At 43.0% G+C, this 21,590-nt stretch overlaps 1 long non-coding RNA gene across 2 annotated transcripts in view; it reads right to left on the bottom strand.

Annotated features, from left to right (window-relative positions):
- Nucleotides 1-5,291: 5,291 nt before the first annotated feature.
- LOC149915369 (uncharacterized) overlaps nucleotides 5,292-21,590 on the bottom strand; it is a 66,404-nt gene continuing 50,105 nt past the window's right edge. Inside the window, exons 2-3 of one of the 2 annotated variants that reach the window (XR_016459152.1) lie at nucleotides 6,460-6,617; nucleotides 5,292-5,776 (exon numbers count right to left, since the gene is read on the bottom strand). This is a non-coding gene — a long non-coding RNA (uncharacterized LOC149915369). Of the gene's footprint in view, nucleotides 5,777-6,459; nucleotides 6,621-21,590 lie in introns of both variants that reach the window. The other variant, XR_016459151.1, reaches the window with a different exon arrangement.

The raw sequence follows: 21,590 nt of genomic DNA, 5'->3' as shown, positions 1-21,590 counted from the left end.
AACATATATTGAAGAACATGTTAAACAGCTCCTCAGTCTGCTGGTTAGAGAAAGCAGCTGGTTTGTTGATGTGACACTTAACACAGGTACTAATTAGACTTTTTGCATTTTCAGGTTCATTCCTGAGAGGAAAAAAAAAAGTATCTTATAGCCTGGAGTTATTTATTATTGCTTTTACACTAAAGAGTGCATGAACGTGCATGACATTTTGTGATGTTCTACTTCTCTTTCTAGAACTAGCAAGCTCCAGAATGGCTAAGTTATAGAAAAGTCAAACAAAGCAAACAAATATGGAAATATTTAAAAAGAAAAGCTGGGGAAAACTTTCTAAACATCCTCCAATTCCAACTTCGTTTACCCTAAAACTCTGTCCCATGGAAGCTCTTTTTCACTGGATAGAAATGAAAGGTTTACACCCTTCGGGTTGCACTAGGTCCATCAAGAACGTTACCCATGAATTTTAGCAGGGAATATTTCTCCTGCCTTTCCTTCTCCTCTTCCCCTCAGTCTTCAAGCTGCCTTGGGTGATAAATAGATGAAGAGCAGGACAAGCTAATAGCAGAGCATCCCTGAGTTTTGTGCCGTGCAGTTGCTTGTCAGGTATTCTCTTACCAACAAACACAAGCAGAGAGAAAAGGTCTGCAATGGGTGGTTGGAGCCCAGGGATTCACACAGCTATTGCAAGACCTGGAGATGCAAGACCCCAGTGCACCATTGGGGTCAATGCAGAAAGGGAATCCCGCTCTCTCTAAGCAAGAGGGAGATGATAAAAATGATTTAGGCAGGAGGAGAGAAGGTGAGAATAGAGCGTGAAAGGTATTTGTAACACAGCCTGGGAGGTAAAGCCTGCTGGAAGCTCAGAGAGATCCAAACCCCAAATAAAAATAGAAGATGGGAGATCCTCAGCTCACGTTTCGGAGGGGAACTCAATCACAGCAACAGAGGAGCAGAGAATGGTGCAGAGCGAGGCACGGAGCAAGCACTGCAGGAACGCAGGTCTCCTATTTCTGCTCTGCTTGGCTCACATTTCATGGCTGCCCTCATGCTGGCAGTGGGAAGACTCAGCCCAGCGCTTTGGAAAGTCCCAGCTATATTTCCATTATATCCTTTCTCTGACCTCAGTGTCCCACCAGTCTCGGTGTGTGAGCACGTCCCACAGACAGCAGCTGAAAGACCGGGTGCTCACTTGTGGGTTTGCTAAACAGATAGCAAGTGGACTGGGACTTGAACGCCTCCCTTAAATTTACATGAAATTCAAAAGAGAATTAACTTGTGTGATATGTAAACACAGTTGTACAACTGTCTCCAGCTGTTCAAAGGTGAGCAGTTCAGGTTGGATATATAAAGAAAATTTGTCAGAAAGAGCTGTCAGGTGCTGGCACAGATGCCCAGGGAGGTGGGGGAATCACCACCCCTAAAGGTGTTCCAGAACCGTGGAGATGTGGCACTGAGGGATGTGGTCACTGGCATTGTTGAATGGGTTGGGCTTGGAAATCTTATTGTTCTTCAACCTTAACGATTCCATGACTCTATGAGCAGGGAAAGTTACACGGCCAGGTGCTGCCCAGAGGGAGACATCACATAAAACACTTGTCAAATTTTTAACATTAGATTAATATACCTATCCTTAAAACTGAGAATGGAGAAAAAGAATATATGAATTATTTCTACACGCTGCAATTTTCTTAGATGGAAATCATATCTCTGTACTGATCTGATGCAGTACCGTTCACCCTAACTCAGAGTGATGTGACTTCTGTCAGAGATAAAACTGCAAGATGACAGAAACTGGAAATTGGTTGAAATTGGGCAAAAGAAGAAGACAGGAGCCTCTGCCAACAGGAGATGTGCAGCCCTCATGAAAGCCATACAGTGGCTGTGTTGACACACATGCTTTTCACACATCTTGCAAGTACTGTGACATGTCAAGGCAATGTAAAGTTAGTGTATAGCTGAAGTTTCCAACTACCAGATGTCACATGTCACATTACATCACTTCTTCGTGAGTAATGTTCTCTCATGTTATGCAATGTCATAAGAATTAGTCTTATTTCAAAAGCTGCCAAGTGAAAAACTCTAAGAATTCAGAGATTTGTCATTTTCTTTTGTTTTTAAAGCTTTTTTTTTTCCTTTTTCCTACAGTCAGATTAGGTTCCCTTTTTATTTACTTATGACATTGACTTTTCTTGAAGTGAGGACGTAAGCGCTTCCAAAACCATGGGCACAAAAAGCACTCAACTTTTATTAGGCACTGAGCAAGGCAAGTGGTAAATAACAGCCTTGCTAAGTGGTGGACGGAGAGAGCAAAGCCAATAATTTTTACTCATGGGATCACACTCTTTCTGCTCCCAGATGAACCTAGTCAACAGCAGCATTCCACACATGCTTCCAGCCATTCGTATTCCTGTGCTGGTTAGAAATCAGTTTCTGCTGGGATATCTGGTTAGAAATCAGTTTCTGCTATGATATCTTCTCAGGTGGTTGGGAGCCAGCAGACGAGGTGGAAAAAGACACACTATATAATAATAATAAATCAATAATAATAATATAGCGTGTCATTAATTGCATATAATGAATAAAATTGCAAGTTCAGACCCTGCTAAGACAGACAGACCTGCAGAAATTTAGATTGGATATAAGGAAGGAGATCTTTACAAGAAGGGAGGTGAGGCAATGACATGAATTGGTGGTGGTGCCCCATCCCTGGAGACATTCAGGTCAGGCTAGATGGGGCTCTAAGCATCCCACTGAACTGTGGGTGCTCCTGCTCATTGCAGGGGAGCAGGACCAGAAGGCCTTTTGGGTCCATCCCAATTCAAATCATTTTAAGGGTCTATGTAATCAAGCAGCTTGTGCTTGATTATGGGTTCACCTTCCCCAGCAGCAGGCAGGCAGCTAGTTGGAAATGCCTCCTGTAGAGTTCTCCTTAGAGCACACTGACAGGCACACAACACAGTCTCAATCACAAGATCACCACCACTGACTCCAGTGCATCAGACCTGCAGTTTTCTCACCCTTGCAGTAAAATTTCTGATGTTTCCAGTGATCAAAATATGGTATAGTATATATAAAACATGGTAACATATATGCTCCTTTCTCTAGGAGCAGGCTCAGAAAACAGCCAAACCCCCACACCTGCACACTTCTCCCAATTGCAGAGCATTGCAGTGGTTTCTGCTGCCAGATATTTTCAAGATGTGGGTTCTGAGGAATGAATAATTCACATTGCTTCATCTATCAGCTGAACGCCCTGTTTTAAACAATACAGTGAGTGGGGGGGGGGGGAGCAGGAACCTCGGTTTCCTTTTGCTTTTAAGGTCAAAGATTGAATCATGTGCTAACTGCTGTTACTAGCTGTGCCTTTAAACGTGCCCAGAATTATGACCTTTCAATTGTAGTCTAAATACTGGGTTTGGTTATAGCATCATCTCAGTGGCCCATGTGTGATTTATAAAGTCACGTGTCAGTGAGTAGTAAAAGGGATTTACAGCAGATTGTAGGTCAGGAGGGTTAGGGCACACTGGAAATATTGAAAACAAAAGTAAATTTAGCATAAATGAATGTACTAGATATTGAATGGATGCCAAAGCATGTATGGGATTTAAGCCATTGTTTTCTATGGTCCTGAGCCAAAGCACAATGTATAATGGTCCCAAGTTGGTGGATTTATGATTACTATTCATTAAAGTAATAGTAATCAAAGCTATTAAAAAGGGGAAAGGATCTGAATGTCAGTGCTCTGATCAACATTAAAATATCCCAAACTTCAATTCCACAGGGGAAGAGAAAACCTTCCATGAGGTAAATAGTTCCATGGAAGTGTATAAACTTATGTTGTCTTCTACCAAGAAAAATCCAAATCACTCACATACGTGTACTTGGAATGCACTTAGCATTTTAATTTCATCCTGCAGAATAAGCAATTTATTTACTGCTTTGTGAAGTATAACTCCCTATGACAGAGCCCAGCTATGCAGAATTTGGGTGATGAGGTGATAGCTTCATTAGGTGATTCTGATAAGAAACCAAAGGCAAGTATGTGACTTATTCTCTACATCACCTGATTCCCCTTTTAATTAAACAGTTAAAAATACAGTCAAAAGGTAAAAACCAAAGCTTCACTGAAGGGGCATCTTTTGTGTTTTCTAAATTCCTCACTGTCAGCAATAAAGGAAAAGCCTCCGAGGCACAGAAACTTCAGGCCCAGAGCATCTGTGGGTATAGGAGATAAAGAGCAGCAATGCCTCTCACCAACTCTCTCTTTAACACTTTTCTATGCCAGTTCTGCCATGCAGAACTTGAGCTTTCCAATTTTTGTGGCACAAGGTTCTCGTTTCCATCCTTTTTCACTGTGTTCTGATGGGGATTACACTCAGGGTCTCTTGGCAGCTTCCCACTCCCCCCCCTCCTCCTGCCCCCATCTCCCACTTCAGGACAGCCTGAAGCTGCTGGGAGAGTTTTCTCACGTGTGCTATTTCAGTCTGATGTCTCTCTCCTTCTCATGCTTTCCTTGTTTTTAACATCCACCTTCCTGTCCTTCGTAGCACTGCCCTTCCTCTCCCTCTTTCCTGGTTTTGTTTGATGACACCCATCTCTCATGTCTTCCAGAGCACTTCTCTTGCTGGTTATTTACACCCTGCAGGAAGCACAGGCAAACTGTGAAAATAAAGCTGTGCATGGGGCTGTCACAGACACTTCAGTTCACTGCAGTAACGTGGCATCCCACCACCTCAGCCCTAAGGAGCTCTTTGGGAGCACGACCAAATGAGGCAGGAGAATGGCTTCCACCCAAAGAAAGGAACATTGAAGTCTTTAGTGGTAAAAGTTCCAGAGAGATTTCTTATTTTGCCAACCAGAATAAGCTAGGCTCATAAATGCACTTCAGTACCAGCACATGTGAAAGAGAAGAGGTTATCCCTCTGGCTACACTGACATCACTTAAGGCAATAGGAATAGAAATCTATATGAAGTTTTAGAGGTTCAACTCAAGGAGAGTTTGCTTCCTTTTCAGAACGAGTAATTTTAAATGCAATGAAAGTGCTACCGGAAGGATGTGAGCCAAGTTTGGGAATATCAGCCCCCAGCTTTGCACAGCAAGGTAATAACCCTCCCACTGTCAGCTGGGGGGTGGGAGGGGGTTGGAGGTGATGCTCCAGGAAAGCAGCATCCAGGCAGAGACAATGCAAATCGCTCTTTTTTTTACTACTTTATAATAGAACTCTGAGTTGCTTTACAACCTTACATAAGCCAGACTGGCAAAACTTCTGCCCAGTCAGAAAAAGAGAGGAAATTCAGCATTTTGGGTGCAGTATTTGCAGATATAGGAGCATCAGCACCTGCTGCACAGCACTGACCTTCAAGGAATTGGTGCAGGCAAGCATTGCTACAGATTCTGCTATCTGCAAGGCTTTAAGAAAAGGATACTCGGAATGTGTCAGCACTTAGGAGAGCACTTTATAAGTCAGCTTAGCAAAATATAGTTCAGTGGTGAAAAGCATCAAGCAGATGTTAGATACAACAAACCAGGACCGTGTCACTCAGTAAGAATATCTCCAGTTTCAGGTATCTTTGTCAGGCTGAAAGGACTTTGAGTCTCTTTCCAGGAAGCTGCTGAGCCCACTGTTTGCAATATGCTTTTGTGTACTTAACGGAGACCAGCAACGCTCTTGGCCCACTTCTCTCATTTCCCCCCTCACCAGCCCTGCTGCAGGAAGAGCCGGGCAGCCGCAGCTGGTGCACCAGTAAACAGGAGCAGTCAGCACATCACCAGAGCGGGCTGCAAAAGTAAATACAGGAAGCTGGCTAAAATCTGAAACAACAACAACACCCCTGCCCCCAAAGCGAGAAAATAATGATGGATTTTGTCTTTCCTCTGATCCTCATCAGTTGAACAAAGCAGAGTTTGAAATAATACGTGTAAAGAAGAGTAGAAAGCGTGGCTTGGCATTAGCAGGCTCCCTAAATTAATTTTAAATAAGAAAGGGATATAGAAAATCAAGGAACAATGGAGCAAAGCTACGTGTAAGCTCCTGCAATGGTTGTGTCGGAGGAGCAGGAGCTGGGATTGCTGCTGGCTTCCCTTTGTCTATTCAAGGTAAGCTGCAACAATAACTTCCTGCTTGCTCTCCTGTGAAAACACCCTCTGTTTGTGGGTATGAAAATAGCTCCGTGTCCCCCAGTGCTGCGACCTCAGGAACACTCCATCTCTGGGCATGGGAGCTGCTGTAGAAATGAGGCAAACGTTTTGGGGGGACAGATATGGACCACCTCTGACACACCTGGCTGTGCAATCCAGCAACCCGAAGCTTAGAAGACACAGGGCAAATAGGGAAGGCTGACAAACGAAGAGGAAATTTGTGAAAATATTAAGCAAGGAGAAATGGTCGGGGGAAGCAGTGTTATTTGTGGATGTGTCTGAACGTATCCAGAGTTGCATAGAGTTTGTGCAGTGCCACCCACCTGGCTGCTAATTAACTGCTGGAAATTCACCTTCTGCATCTCAGGCCCTTTTCTCAAGAGGACAGTGGGTCTGCAGGACAAGCTGTATCACTTCAGTGGAAACCAACAATGAGAACCTGCAGCTAAGATCTGATGTGCTCTGCTGCGTGTGAGAGAAGCTGCTGGGATGAGACAGATTTCATCGAGAAAGTTTAAAAGTTGGTGCAAAACATCGGAAAAAAATTAACACTGTTCCACAACAAGATGTATTTTCATTTCACTGCTACTCCAGGAAAAGTTTTCACTTCAAAAACAATTTCAAGTTTTGTTTTAATATTATTAAATCTCGCCACAAAAACAAACAATAGCCTTAACCACAAATGCCAGCAACCCCTTCAGCCTGAAAGATTTTTAATTTCAGGTCAATTGGTCTGCAGAACAAACAACCTTTGGTCTTTTTGTGTTGCTGGGAGATGAAACAAAATTCAATTTGTGTGACATAAAGTGAAGGGTTTTCCCTCAGCCATTCCTTCTTCCCTAAGGAGCAAACACAGCTGAGATGTTCAGTTTGTGCTGGTATCCATTCTCTGGTGCCTGCTAGGATGTTCAAGTACACACCTAAGGTTCTAGCTGCATGCATCAGCATTTAAACAGTCATATATATAGCCCTAGCAATGCTGGAGGCTTTCTCTAAACCAGTGTGCTTCTTGACCTGGGATATTGTCAGCTAATCCAGCTGAGAAAGAATTGAGGTTTCCTAGCTCTCATCTGACCCCGTTTTCAAAAGACTTGGCCTTATATAAGCAAATAAAGTGTGTTTGGATCTCCCTTCACTATATTTCCTGATGCAGAAAAGCAAGAGTTTCTCTGACAGTTGCAGGATTGAGGTTTTTGCTGGTATCCATTTCCAGTCACAGCTGCGATGTGCTGCAATAGCAAGCAGTACTGCTGTGCTGATACAAGCACCATCCAGGTGCAAAGGAGCAAGGCACACACGCTCAGCATGCATCACACTGACTGAACCAGTGGGGCTGTGCAGCCCTTTAGAAGACAGCAGTGAGCATCAACCAGCACCTGCACTGAGCACTGTTATCTGCAATTCACCCTGTCTGTGCGTTCTGCTGGAGATCGCTGTCAGCTGAGACATGTGAAAGATCAGCTCTGTCACTGTTATCTTTTCCACTTGCTTCCTGACTCTCTGGAATTTTGTTTTCTATTACCATATTCGCACAGGATTCAGGTTCTTAAAATGGTTAATGAAAATAGTTTGTCCTCCCCCAGCCCCTGTCGTAGGAATATCTATTTTTCCACTTTCCCGCGTCATCCTTAATAGCATCACCAGACACAGAAGGAGCTACTAAGCCCATGCACAGACAGAGCCCCAGTGAAAGAGGTGCTGCAAGGTGAACTGAGCAATGACAGCTCCAACAAAGAAGGTCACATGTAAGCTATGACATCTCCGTGAGCCAGATCCTTACGTCAGACCAAAGAGATACTAACATCTTCCTACCAGATTTATCATAACATCTTGGTGCACTGGTCATGTTGCATTCACAATACATTGGAGCCTGGAAATAGAATTAGCCTTTTCTCCTTGATCTGATTATCTTTCTTTTTCTCTAATTAAAAATAAAAATCAACTATTTTGAGAAAGCCAAGGATTGCAGAGTAAACTTCACTCTGTACACAATGCATAAACAGTTCCTTCCGTGTCTAAGCACCTTCTACCTAATCCTCAATCTTGTCAATATGTATTTACCCTTAATAACTTGGATCTGGGTCATCACTTTGTCTTCCATTTGTTTCAGTGTGTCCTAAGCTGTGGCTCTATTTCTGTCAAAGCTAAATGCTTGGTATTCCCCCTAAGACCTGGGCAGTTTCCAGCTTCTGTCTCACAAAATAAAGCACGCTATAAACAAAGAGTTTCCAGCCAGGCACTGTGCTGAGGGCACAAAGGCTTGCCGGTATCTGAAATTTCCCACCGTTAAAACTATGTCAAAGATATTTTCACAGCTTCTGCCCCGTGTCATTTCTCCAAAACATCTCAAGTCATTTTCCTTTCAGGGAATAAGGGAGGAAAAATAACCAACAACCCACACAGCCATCCCCAACCCTATAATGCTTGTGTTAACAGGTGAGGTCTAAAAATTTCATTAGGGGGGAAAAAAAAGGGGAAACAGTAACAGCTGCATACGTGTTTGGAGGAAATCAGAGGGGCACTTTCCATCTGGCATGTGCTTCACTGGCAAAAGAGCTTTTATAAGACTTGGAACTGAAAGACCACTTATATTTGGGGGAGCAGGCTATTCTTGTCCTGCTCAAGTTAGGCAGCACAGCAACAGCTACCATTCAAAATACCCCAACCAGAAGGGTTTACAGTGGGGCTAAACAACAGAAAAACCCAACTCCAAGCAGGAGGATGGACAAAACCAAGGTGAGAACATCTCCTGTGCCTCAGCCAGGACCGGCTGTGAAGTGCTCCCTGGTGGCAAAGTGCTGGACTTGACCCTTCTTTCTGTGACCTTGGGTATTCTCTCCACTGATTGGGGATCTGAGGTGAAGAAGGAATTCCTGCTTTCAGTTTTTTCCTATAACAGCAGAAGGAATGTAGAAAAATTAACCAATGATAAAAGTGAACACTTCCTTCACCTCGACTATATCCAATCCTGTGTCATTTTGTATGTGAGCTCAGAAAATGCCTGTGAAGAGCACCAAAGAGGGCTTTGCTTTTCCTCCAATTCACCCAGGAAGTATTGTTTGTTAGTTTCAAGAATTCTGCTTTATCTAAGGGAGACACAGGAGTCCCACACCCAGAAGACCCCAGTAACACCTACCTGCACTTCTGCAAGCTCAGGCTGTCCTAGCCATGGCCACTGCTGTGCTAAGCCCTGCACAGACACAGAACCAAAGGCACAATTCCTGCTCTGAAGAGTTTATGCTCTCTGTAGGTACATGATCGACAGTTGCAAAAACACAAGGGAGCATTTCTCACTTTCAGCTGTCAGGCCTGATTTGACTCATCAGCCCTCTCATTCACTTTGCACAATAGCTCACATGTGTAAACCTGACCTCATCAGCTGGCTCCATATCAGCCAACCATTGCCTGAGACAGTACTGTTTTTGATGGTGTTATCAGACTGCAGAACAAACTACATCTTCTCACTCAAGCTCTGGTCCAGCAGGATAATTAAATATATGTTTAACATCGTTAAATCCATGAAGCCAAAGACACTGCCCTTACCTGGCCATACAGATATCTCTGCAGTGCACTTGTTGGAGTCCCTGCACTTCATTGTATCTCACGTTTTTCACGGGCTGCTATCTAGATGAAGGTCATTGACGCTGCTTTCTGGGGGTCGTGTAGAGGTGTGTAACCTATTCATATTGGTGTCTGAGCAAAAGCAGATTGCTTTATTTCCTGAGAAATCTTAGGCACGTAACTTGACTTCAGTGTTGTTATTTAGAAACTGAAACGTAGCTCCACTCCAACTGAGAACTGTGATTATCAGCTCAGGCTGATGTACCAGCAACCCTGCTCTGCTAAACCAGAGCTGAGCAGCAGGGCTTTTCCTGCTCAGTGCTTCTCCTCTGAGTCCTATGACAGATTTTATCTCTCACAGTATTTCTCTTTCCTGGGTCATCTAAAGCAGACACCTTACGAGCTTGGACACCTTCCGTTAATCGTGTGGAGGTCAGCTCTGCCACCTCCGAGTTTGCTGAGCTCCCATCCTACAGGTATCTCAGTTCAAGGCAAGGCAAGATAACAGCATGCTGCTCCTAATTGTAGGAGCACAGAAAGGAACTGAAGGGGTCAAAACAGATCCCACAGAAAAGAAATAAAAGCTCTGGCAAGATCACCTATTTTAAAAACAAGCAAAGTTGTTTCTCAATGTCCGAGCTGGAAACAAGCTGATCAGCGTAACAAAAAGCTAACACAGCAGTTCATTCCAGCAGGCTGAGTGCCTCCAGGACTCCACTATTCTTATGCCAAACAGGAAGATAGCAGCTAATCAAACCTGCTAACAGAGCATTTCTCACTCAGTTGCGTATCCTTTGCTTCCCCCCCAACTCCCCTCCAGAAAAGCACGAGTGCCTGTTGCTCAGCTCGTTATGCTGTAAACAGCGTGGTATGGGATGTATTTCTTTAGTTCAGCTACCCTAACAAGGGAGAAGCTACAGTCAAGGAAATCAGCCAAAGCAGTTCTCTAAGCTCACTGGGAGAGAGCCACATGCACTGGTACCGCCTGTATTTAATTCTGCTCCTTTGGATGGACAGACAGGGTGGCTCTGACATCTATCTAGGGCATCACCTTGTTTTTAAAGAAACAATAAAAGAGAATAACACTCCTGTAGCCATTCTCAGACAAGATTCCCTCCCAGCTTGCACCAGCTAGAGCATCCTGCTGTTCCTGTCCATGGGCCCAACAGCTCATCTGGAACAGGACAGAAAAGGGAGAAAAGCTCTATGGAAGTGTGTTCCAAGTGCTCTGCTCCTCCTGGAATGTGGTGCTCCTACTTCTAACCTTCTTAGCTCCCCATACCTGCTGCTTCCTCACCCAGCAGAGGCCAGTTCAGAGGGCTATGGGTTCTAACATACGTGACTTTCAAGGGAGACACCACTGTTTTTAAACTGAGCCCCAAACCTGGTAACACTGGGATATTTGCTGATGAAAGCGCCCATCTGGTGAAAGATCCCTATTGCTAGGCCAATCTATATCAATGGGAAGCAACACCCAAGATGAAAGAGAAGAGGGATGCTCTTGGTAGGTTGGGCGCTTGTTGCTCGAGCTACTGCTTTTGCCATCAGTGATTTGAGTTGAGGCATGAAAATGGATGCAAATGCTGAGGGAAGAAGGAACATCTTTCTCCGACCTGCTGAATTTCCCAGCAAGCTGCAGAAGCACACTTACAGATGGGGCAGGTGGGAATCCATCTGTTTGAGCCGGTTTTATTTGGTTGCCTTGCTTTGATTAGAAAGTCTCCAGGCAGAAGTAATGAGTGTATGTATGAGGTGTGAACAGACAAGTCCATCAACATCCACGAGGGGTTACTGTGTGTGTGTTATAAATACGTGTGTGTGTCTCAGTGGCACTATTCCTGAAAATAATTTCACAGTGTTTTTCTTTTCACGCTTTCAAATGTAAATGTTGAAAGTTCAGAGAACACTAATAAAATATGAATGATGAACATTCCTCCCTCCCTGGCTTAAAGAATAGCCCAAGTCACGGGTAACATAAAACCACAGATTTTTCCCAGGAGTAATAGTAGAAACTTCATTACTTGAATCATTTGTAATCAGACTAGACAAAGCAGAGAAGACTGTACTCCAGGGTGCAATCTTCAATCACTTCCCTCCCACCCAGAGAACTTTTCCTCAGCTGTTGGCACATGTCTTTACTCACAGACCACTTGCCAAGACAGGTCCTTTACTTTCCTAATCATACCATTACCAATGAACAAATAAAAACTCCCAAATCACCAAAAAGTTCCAAAATACTGCATGTACATTCTGAATGCCGTGGAAAACAGTAACAGGACTGTAATTCCTGGCTCAGATATATTAGTATGGCTGAAAATGAATTCTACAAAGACAAACCCTCCTAATATCTCCTTGAGAGCTTCTATTTCATTAGGGAAATTATTTCCACAGTCTTTGTTACAAGAACTGTGTTGAGAGTGAAAACTCAGTGCAACACGAGGAATATGAGTGTAAGAGATCAAAAAAAAAAAAGCAGAAAACAAACTAGATTGAAATGCAGGGATCTGGCCAAACCCAGCACTGGTCACCCAACAACTCTGGGAATGCAAAAGTTTGTACACTGCTGCTCAAGCTGTCATTTTAGGACTGCATTAAGATGTCAGTTCTCTAAGTATGGAGCTATTTCACTCTGGAAGGCAGCAGTGAATTTTAATCTGGTCTGCGGTGGTCCTTCAGCATAGGAGACCCATAAAATATGGCTAAGGAAGCTAAAGCCTGCTACCAGCAGGTTTTAAGTTCTCCTTGCAGGAATCTCTAACAGCACTGAAAAACAGTTGGGTGTTCATCTGCTGAGACCTCGAAAAACACAGAAGCAGCTTTAGACGAGGCAGGGTCCAAGAACAAGGAGCAGATGTGTGGAGGTTGGCTTTTCCAGATACATAGCAGCCAAGCTATGAACTGGACCAGCTCTTCCATGACAGCTCTCTAGCACACCACAGTCCCCAAGCCCCATAACTCAAAATTAAAGCTCGTTTCATCTCAGCTCACGTGAAACACAATCATACTTTCATGTGCTCTAATGTAGCAGGTTTTGTTTGTTTTAAAAAAGGACTCATAATAGATATCCAGAGGAAGCTGCCTGGCTCTCCTGCCCATCTGCATCTACCACAACCTCCATCCAAGCCTTTTTCTTCTTTGCCTCTGCTCTGCACACCCCAGCAGGTGTTCCCCACGGGCTTCAGCCAGCTCCAGGCATGCCATTCAAGCAGCTTTGAAATCAAGAGTCTTTGTTCGGGTTGTAGGAATGTGTTAAATACAATCAAGTCTTAACAATTAGGAACAGCACCGAGTCCTCATGAATCACTTTTCACACTGTTTTGCATCCTCTCTGTATGTTTGTCTTTCTTCCCAAGGCTATTCCCAAGCTATCGCTTTCCCCTGGAGTCCTATTAAAGTCTATTCTTTGTATTTACTAACAGGAAGCGTCACACTTCTGTCCTCACCAGCCTCACTCGCAGGCCCTCTTAATTATTAGTATCTTTCTCTTTTTTGTTATTATTATTTTTTTTTTTTAAAGCTTATTTGGCAAAATCTACAGTCCTCTATTCATCCTGGCCGGCAGGTTCGTTCTTTCTTCCTCAAGGTGCAATCCGGTTTCCTTTTGTTGTATTTAAATCACCAAATACTGATACTTTCCTGGATATTGTGGGAAACAGCCCTCATTGACAACCAACTTCTTTTCATTTCCATCCTGATTAGCAAACAAATAATAAGTGGAAGCATAATTTATGGCTTGATTTAAGCCATCTCATTCACATTTGGGAGGAAATCTACGATGACTAAATCTTTAGAGGGAAGGCAGGATAAGCAGCATTAAGAACCTGTCATTGGAATTGCATTAAAACTTCCTGTTCTATTGTCATAGGCTTTGGTCTCTTACATTAACATACGTCAGTACTAGACAACTCTTAATTTTAAAGACATAAACAGAAAATAAGCTAGAAAACTAAAAAAGTTATGTGGCTATGCTGACCAATATACTCTCTCATTAATTTCTTAACACTGTCCCTCTGGCTATAGAATTATAGAACGGCCTGGGTTGAAAAGGCCTACAATGATCATCCAGTTTCAACCCCCCTGCTATGTGCAGGGTCACCAGCCACCAGACCAGGCTGCCCAGAGCCACATCCAGCCTGGATGGATGGATAACTATCTTTGTGTAAAGCACAGCTTTACATTTACATGAAAATTTTGAGTTATAAGAAATATATAGATAAGCTTACATGTGTGCATGTATGTGCTCCATTCCCAGGACTGGAATACAAGCACTCAGTAGGGCTGATCATCAGCATTACACTCCCTTTGTCTCAAGTCACTGTGAGCACAGATTTTCTCCATCTCCTTGCTTGTACAGAGCAGCTTGGCAGAACAAACTCAGGGGCTTCAGATAAGAAATGGATTTCTCAAAAATATTTATTCAGAGTTTTCTCTGGTTCTTTATTACTAACTGCTCTTTCTGAATCTGAAAGACCCTTTTCTCCCAAATTTCAGCCACATGCACTCTTATCTTGGCCAAATCAGCATTTCTGATTGCCTCAATAAAATGCTAATACATGAAAATGTCAGCAAAGCATGGAGGGATGGAGGGAACAGAACAGCTCTCTGACAAGCTGAGTTTATGGGTTAGTGCCAGTAGCCAAGCCAAAGGACAGAATGTGTCAGAGGATGGATCACAAGGAGGGAATGTTCAAAGGAGAGCTCAGAGAAGGGAAAAATGCAAACCCTGCACAGATTGTATACATGCCCTAGCAAGCACAAATGTCTACAGAGCAAATTGGGAATGCATCTTGGACACACTCAAGGCTCTTCAAAGCCTCCTGAATTAATCATGGCCTCAGCTAAACCAGATTCTACTTTAAATTGAAATAAAGTGCAAGTGGATATCTTAATTGTTCAGTATAGAAAGTACAGAACTTTCAGTTAAAATGAAATGGAATAATCTTAGTTTTGCTTAACGTATCGCAAAGCAATGGTAATTTTGGAGTAAAATAGAAATATTTTCCCTGCATGCAATTATTGAAGCTCAGCTTATTTCAGAGTCCACCATTTAATTGCACTGTTAGAGTACGAGGTGGAAGAATCTTCCTTTCTGCTATCCCTGTTCTCATAGCGGGATGCTGCAGGCTGAGGAGAAAATAACCATTAAAAAAGCAGGTAAAGGAGGGTATGACCTTAAGGCAGCATTTTGGAACCTAACAACAGACACATGTAGAAAAGCTGTAGAGAGAAATTCTTAGAGCTACGCAGTCCTTGGCTGCTATCAGCTGTTGCACTCTCTTGTACAAACACTCTCTAGTGAGTGAGCATAGAAAAAGAGGCAGTCTCTGAGCCCAAAAATAGAGGGAGGTTCATCAGAGTCCTAAATGGCCCTAAACCTCCAAAACCATCCTTCTCTGAGGTCATCTAATCAGCAGGTGTAAATTGACAAAATATCCCTCTGCATAAAAATACCCTCAGGGAAGTAAAACACAGAAAAAATCTGACCTCTGACAGAACTGTTATAAATAGGCTATTTGAGAAGTTTTCCATACTGCATCAGCTGCCCTTTAACCCTTGAACTGCAGACATTTTTCCATCCATCCCTTTAGCCAGCTACTTTGTGCACAGACACAGACATATATATTTATATGTACACATATATACGCTTGCATTTCTGCAGCCAGCAAGCACATATGAAGACCAGGAAGCAGAACACTACAGTAAATGTGGGGATTGCACCCTGGATCAGAGCTTACAGCCATTATCAGCTGCTCAATCACTGTAAAACAAAAATCAAGCTATCACAACAGCATCCCTATTGGTTTTATGATGAACATTGGGACGGTGTGTATTCAGGCTCTGGGTTAGCCTTGAGCCCTGTGCCTTGGAACTGCTCCATCACAGAATCATTAAGGTTGGGAAAGACTGCTAAGATCATCTAGTCATCAGCACCAGCTGAGTACTGCAACTGTGGGACAGCAAAGACATGCTATAAATCAAAAATCTGTGTTCCAGCACCTCAAGGAATGTGTTACGAAGTGCTGAGAAGCTGCTGCCATTATCCAAAAACCATTTGCAAATACAAAGAGCAACATCTCAGTCTCTCAGATGCATTTCATACAAACGGATGGCAGCGTGCTGTACTTTCACCTCCTGCAAGAGGGATGTGTCAAATGAAAAGTCAACTTCAAAACATAGCAACACCCAACAACGCTTCTTTACCCTCTTTAAATAAAGCCAAAGTACACAGCAGTACCCCCAAAGTGCAGTGGGTGATTGAGGGAGGGCAGAGGCTGGAGGACTCCCCTTGCCTGGGTGAAGCTGGGAACAGGTGAGCACTATTTACCCAGGTGGGGTGGACTGATCCAATAGGATGAAATAATAAAATTGCTGTTTTACTGTACCTTGGCAACTAGCAATGAGCTCCCCATCTCCCTCACCTGTTTGTAGGTTGTACAGGTGTTCATTAATTTAAATACACACTTAAATTGATGGCTATCTATGGCTTATAAATAACAAAGTTATTATCAAATGCTGGTCAAATGTAAGCATAGTAGTGCAGTAATCCTTTGTTCCAGACCTAGGCTCATCTGATCATTTTATGCTAGAGAAATTTACCACAGCTGAACCTGAGATTGCATGTAATGCCTTTAGGAAATTTTATCCCTTTCTGCAAGTCCTCTCCAATAAAATTGGCCAGAAAGCAACCTGGCATCATTTCTCAAGGACAATAAAAAGGAAATCTGAAAAAACATTTCATTAAGCAAGTGTTGAATGAATCAGCTTAGGAGAGATATTAGGATCTTTGGCAGGGGAAGCAATAGAGTTCTTAACAGTGTTTGTGGTGCCTTTGCACTGTACAGACGGGATATTAGTGGAGACTGTGCCTTGGCTGCAGATGCAGACATGAAATCAGAATGGTTTCATGATAAGTCTCCTTGCACCACTTTTGACGTAAAACTCTGCCTGAAATGCTTGCCAGTCCTGTGCACACATTCATTTCACAGCTTTGACTTCACTCTATAATTAACTTTGTGTGGTCAAGGCCAAATTTCAGACCTAAAGACAAGGGAGGAGGAAAACAGTGGGAGATGAATAGGTTTTCAAATTTTTTGTAAGTGATTTTATTTATATTCTGCTTCCCAATGGCAGCCAACTCCGGGTTTAGCCCACACTATCATTAATGCTGAAGAAGCCCATGGTGTCTATGAAAGGAGAGATCAGGGGACACTTTCCCACTGAATGTGCCTCAACTAAATGCCTTCCTCTTTTTCTGGGTGGTCATTATTTGTAATATTATATTTTCACACTTTGAGCCAATCTCCTTACACAACAAATTAATAAAGCTTCATCATCAAGCAGCTACAGACAGACACCTAGGAGCTGATGTACCACTACAGCCTACAGGAAGCTGCTGCCTGAGTCCTGAAAATAACATTTTTAGGCCACTTTTTGCCTCCTGTAAGAAATAGAGCATCTGGGGAAGTATCTCTACCCCTCTGTTTGCTGCCTGATGAAATTACCTTGCCCTTGGTGTAGTCCAACAGCAGTGTGAAGCTGGGTGGGATGAGCCCAGGCCTCACTGATGCGTGACTGCCTGAAGCCTTACTTTTCCTTTTTAAGGTCGGGATTTTGAAAGGACCTAAAATAATTAAGTCCCCCAAACCATCTAACCCCTCGGGGCTCTTTTGAAAACCCTAAGCTAATTTCAGCTCCTGGTAAGCATCCAAATGTTTGGATCCCTATGGAAACCTTTCTCTGGAGTATCTGAACTGTAAGGTAGTGCTATTTGTATTCCCATTCCCTGTGCATTTCCATTGGTATCATTAATACATAGCAAGAATGCAAGTCCTAGGAAAATATGTCCACGGTCCCTGGCTGATTCTTGCAAGATGGTGCTGTTGTAGGAAAAAGGATTACGTGAGTTAAAAGTGCACAGGGCTCAGCAGTCATTAAGAGCTACAACTGCTCCTAGCAAAAATACTTTTTGCAGCTGCACTTTGGAGGAATGTTTCGCATGTTTTTGGTTGTTTGGTTTCTTGTGTAGATGTCAATATTCCACAGCAGGCCTATCCCTCCACCTGCCGTTCGGCAGGCATGACCCAAGGTGGGTGGCTGGATGGATTTTGTTTAAATAATGAGGTCTGTCAGCCTTCAGGGGGAAATGCAGAGAGACTCTGAGCTCAGCATAGATGTAGAGTAGTCAAAAAGGGACTGAGGCATTATCTAGGCTTTAAACCATGCTTCTCCAAGCAGCTGCACTGCCAAGGCCTCGATGCTCATGATGCTCCTGGGACTTCCCAAGCTCTGATGAACAGCCCTTTGCAGTTTTCTGCTGTACATCTATCCAGCTTTGCAAAAGCCACTGCTTCTTAAACCCAAGCATCTCCAAAACTGTGCGGATGACTTGCGTGTGGCAGCATTAAGAACAGCAGCACTGTTGAAGCCACAGACTTCACCCCAATCTGAATCAGGTACAACTCAGCATCCTGTCTTAAAGAACGTAATGAAACTACTTCACCATAGCAACAACAGCGTGGCTGCAAGGGCTGCTCAGTATGAGCTTTCCCTGTGGGAATTCTTCTGCTCTTTGCAAACTCACTCTTTTACTATCACTTGGAAGAGAATCTGTTTTAAAACTGTTTTTTTTTCCCCTCCTGAAACAATATTTAAGTTCTGAGCTTTGTGGCCATGGATGGAAATTCAATTCTAACAGAGTGGAAAAAATAGTTATGATGGTGTTTTAGTTTATTTTAAATAGATTCTTGGAGTTTAAGCCAAAGCCAACCTTTTGGTCACAACCATGCTATTACATTTTATCTTGAACTTACGTATACCATTCTGCCTCATTCTGAAGAAGTAGGGAGAGAATTTTTTTTTTTTAATAATTCAGTATAAATTCTTTGGTCAAAACACTTTCCTACTTAGCCATAATCCTCCTATTCCATAGGATACAGTGCAGGTGGACTCAAAATAAGCGTTTGGAATCACAGAACCATTAAGAGCATCTAGTCCAACTGTCAGAATTGGTAATGCTTTGAAAAAAGGGGAACTTGGAAGAGTCCTTACCAGCCCTACTATATGAATCCCAGCTCTGGAGGAGACCCAACAGCAATAGCTGAGGTCTGCTGGTGAGCAGCTCCCCACTAATCAGACTGATAAACATTAATAGGCAGGAGGATGTATTTTAAACATAGACATCAGAATATATCTATAGAAAATGACAGGTTAGTGCAGAACAAGGTCTGGTCAAGTTGCAACAGCCCATTGAATTTCAGACTCACAGTTTAGATTTCCAACTTCCCACTTTGGCTATCCTGTGCAGCATCGAGCTTTATTCCATAAAACCCCATCCTATTCCACTCCATGACAGCAACTGCTTGTAACTGGCTGCTGAGCTCACGGTGCCTCGAAACCTCCTGCTAATCTCAGGGGCTGGAAGGCAGCCCACTGTTGCTAGGCTCTGCCCTGGGACCTACAGCCTATTGCTTTTGCCACTCACTCGTCCAATATTTTCTTAGCCATATCCTTCTGAAAGCAAACGCCAAGCTGTAACGCCTTTGCATGAAAGGGAGATTAGAAAAAGATAAAAATGAATAGCCTTAAGCCTTTGTGTAGAGCTTCTAATTTGTTCTAACATATGTTCAGAAAACAATAGTCTACCAGTTTGGTGGGTTTTTGTTTTGTTTTTTTTTTTGCTGGTTAACTTCCACCAATCTCGGGAAAATGTGTAAAAGTAATAACAGCAATAAGATAAAAAAGTGAACAAACTATGAAGATACAGCAACAAAAATATCCACATCCCACAGATTAACAGAAGACATGGAGAACACGGACACTCGCACAACATCGGATAAGGCTAATTCAGGGAGCACCTCTTGTTTTAAAAGGTAAAAATAAGAATTTATGCTTATTCCAAATTCAAAGATATTTCAAACTGAAGTTCAGACAGCTCTCTTTAATGCATGGCTCTTCCAAAAGATGCAGGAAGAAGGGCGCTGGTTAATACAAATCACAGTTGGAGTTGCTGCAGGATTGTAGATAGCAAGGCAGAGGTTTGGACAAATTCTTAAGGAGGAAAAGATGTGGCCTCTGCTGCCCTATGCCATTCCAGCATCAGCCAGGAGACAGCATTTGTTTGCAAGGAGAAAATGATGGGGACTGCAGGCAAGGACTTGGGCTGTTCATCAGCCCAAGGCAGAAAGAGAGATCTGGTACTGCAGGCCAGGAGGAGCCTCGAAGAGAAAACCAAAAAGAGCTCATGACTGCAGTGTGAAGTCACGGAAAGGGGTGCAGAAGGAGACATGACACAGGGAGCCTCACAGGTCTGGAAAAAGTCCTCTTTGCTGCAGTATTCAGTACATTTGGTTAGCCAGATAATTCCAGCTGAGCCACAAATGTCAGTGTTCCTCCTCTTGCCACACCACTCACAAGGAGAAAATACAAGGCTGGTTGCATTGGTGACTGCCAACATCCACGCTCCTGAACTGGGTATGACCTTTGTGCAGAAATGGTTGCCAAGTGACAATCTTGCGTGTTGTAATGTAGCTAAAACAAAGCTTAATGAAGATTTTGCTTAATAGTTATTGAAACTGAAGTTTGAAAATCAAAGCAAATAGAAAGTCTTGGTAGAGAAAGCTAATAGTAGGGGAAAAGACAATACATACTCATTTTGTTGGGAGGAAAACAATACATTAAAGGGACAGCTTGTAAGTCTCCTTTCATTTGAAGTAATTAATGATGATTTTTTATTTAACTGCATTAACATCAAGGAGCAAAACAACACTACGAAAGTAAAGCTCCACTAAAAGAAACCACTGTGCAAAAGCACAACTAGAGAACCTGAAGTTGTGCTGTTCGGCTATTCTCTTTTGCACATCACCCAAAACTTCAGGGAAAAGCAAAGGAGCAGAGCTCAAAGCACTGTTAGTTGGATGGAAGAAAAGCAACTCTTTAAAAACCTTCCCAAAAATCTACAGTGAAAAATTTAATTCAAAGACTATCAAAGTAAATTCTTTTTAAGATGACTCCAGCCTTACCAACAGCAGTAACAAGGATGTGTGCAAGAAACTTGTTCTTATCCTGTTTTTCCTGATCATTCAAACCTCTGCCTGTCTGAAGCAAGCCACTCAATACTCCAAGCCTCTTCTGCAATATTTGTATCAATGCCACAATGAAAAGACACTTTATGAAAGTCATGGATGTGCTCATCTTCCTCTGTTCCAAGACTGGAGTACTACAGGGTCCAGAAAACACATCAGGTCATCAAATCAACACAGTAAATCTTCCCTTTTACTTAGAAAGACAAAAATAATCTTGACTTTTAATGAGCTTACACAACACCAGAAGTTTCAGACTCAGGAAAGTATCTCATTTCTGCTGGCGAAACACAACGCAGCAGAAGTTGGACCGGGCTGTGCTTGGATGGGCTCTGGTGCTGCATACAGAATCCAACTCCGTCACAGAGAGAGCATCCAAAGTCACAGCTATCATGTAGCAATGCCCTGTACCCAGCTCTCTCTGTGTTCAGCAGAGGCACTGCTTTGTTTGATGCTAGCCTTCACTTTAAACACAGAAGTAGGAAAATGACTTCTGTAGAAGCAGAGGACAGACCTCCTGTGTGCGAGAGATCCGAGCTGCCACAGAAAGCATGTAAAATCTCTTTTCATGATCTTTATTTTAAAAATTGGCTTGATTTCCTTTTTATTTTTCATGTATCCTCACTATTTCTACTGGAAGGGATTTCCAGCGCCTGTCTATTTATACCATTTCTTCTCGTGCCAACATTGTCTCTTCTCTTAAATAACTTTCCTCTGCCTGCTGCTTGCCTCCTTGATGCATCCACAGGCAGCTGGTCAGATCTCCCCTCAGCCTTTTCTCCTTCAGCAAAACAAGTCAATCCCATTTAATAACC

The sequence above is a fragment of the Phasianus colchicus genome, chromosome 20, assembly GCF_987193195.1.
Source record: "Phasianus colchicus chromosome 20, bPhaCol1.hap1.1, whole genome shotgun sequence".
Lineage (NCBI taxonomy): Eukaryota > Metazoa > Chordata > Aves > Galliformes > Phasianidae > Phasianus > Phasianus colchicus.
The sequence above is the reverse complement of the archived record's forward strand: the minus strand, read 5'-3'. Positions and strand labels throughout refer to the sequence as shown.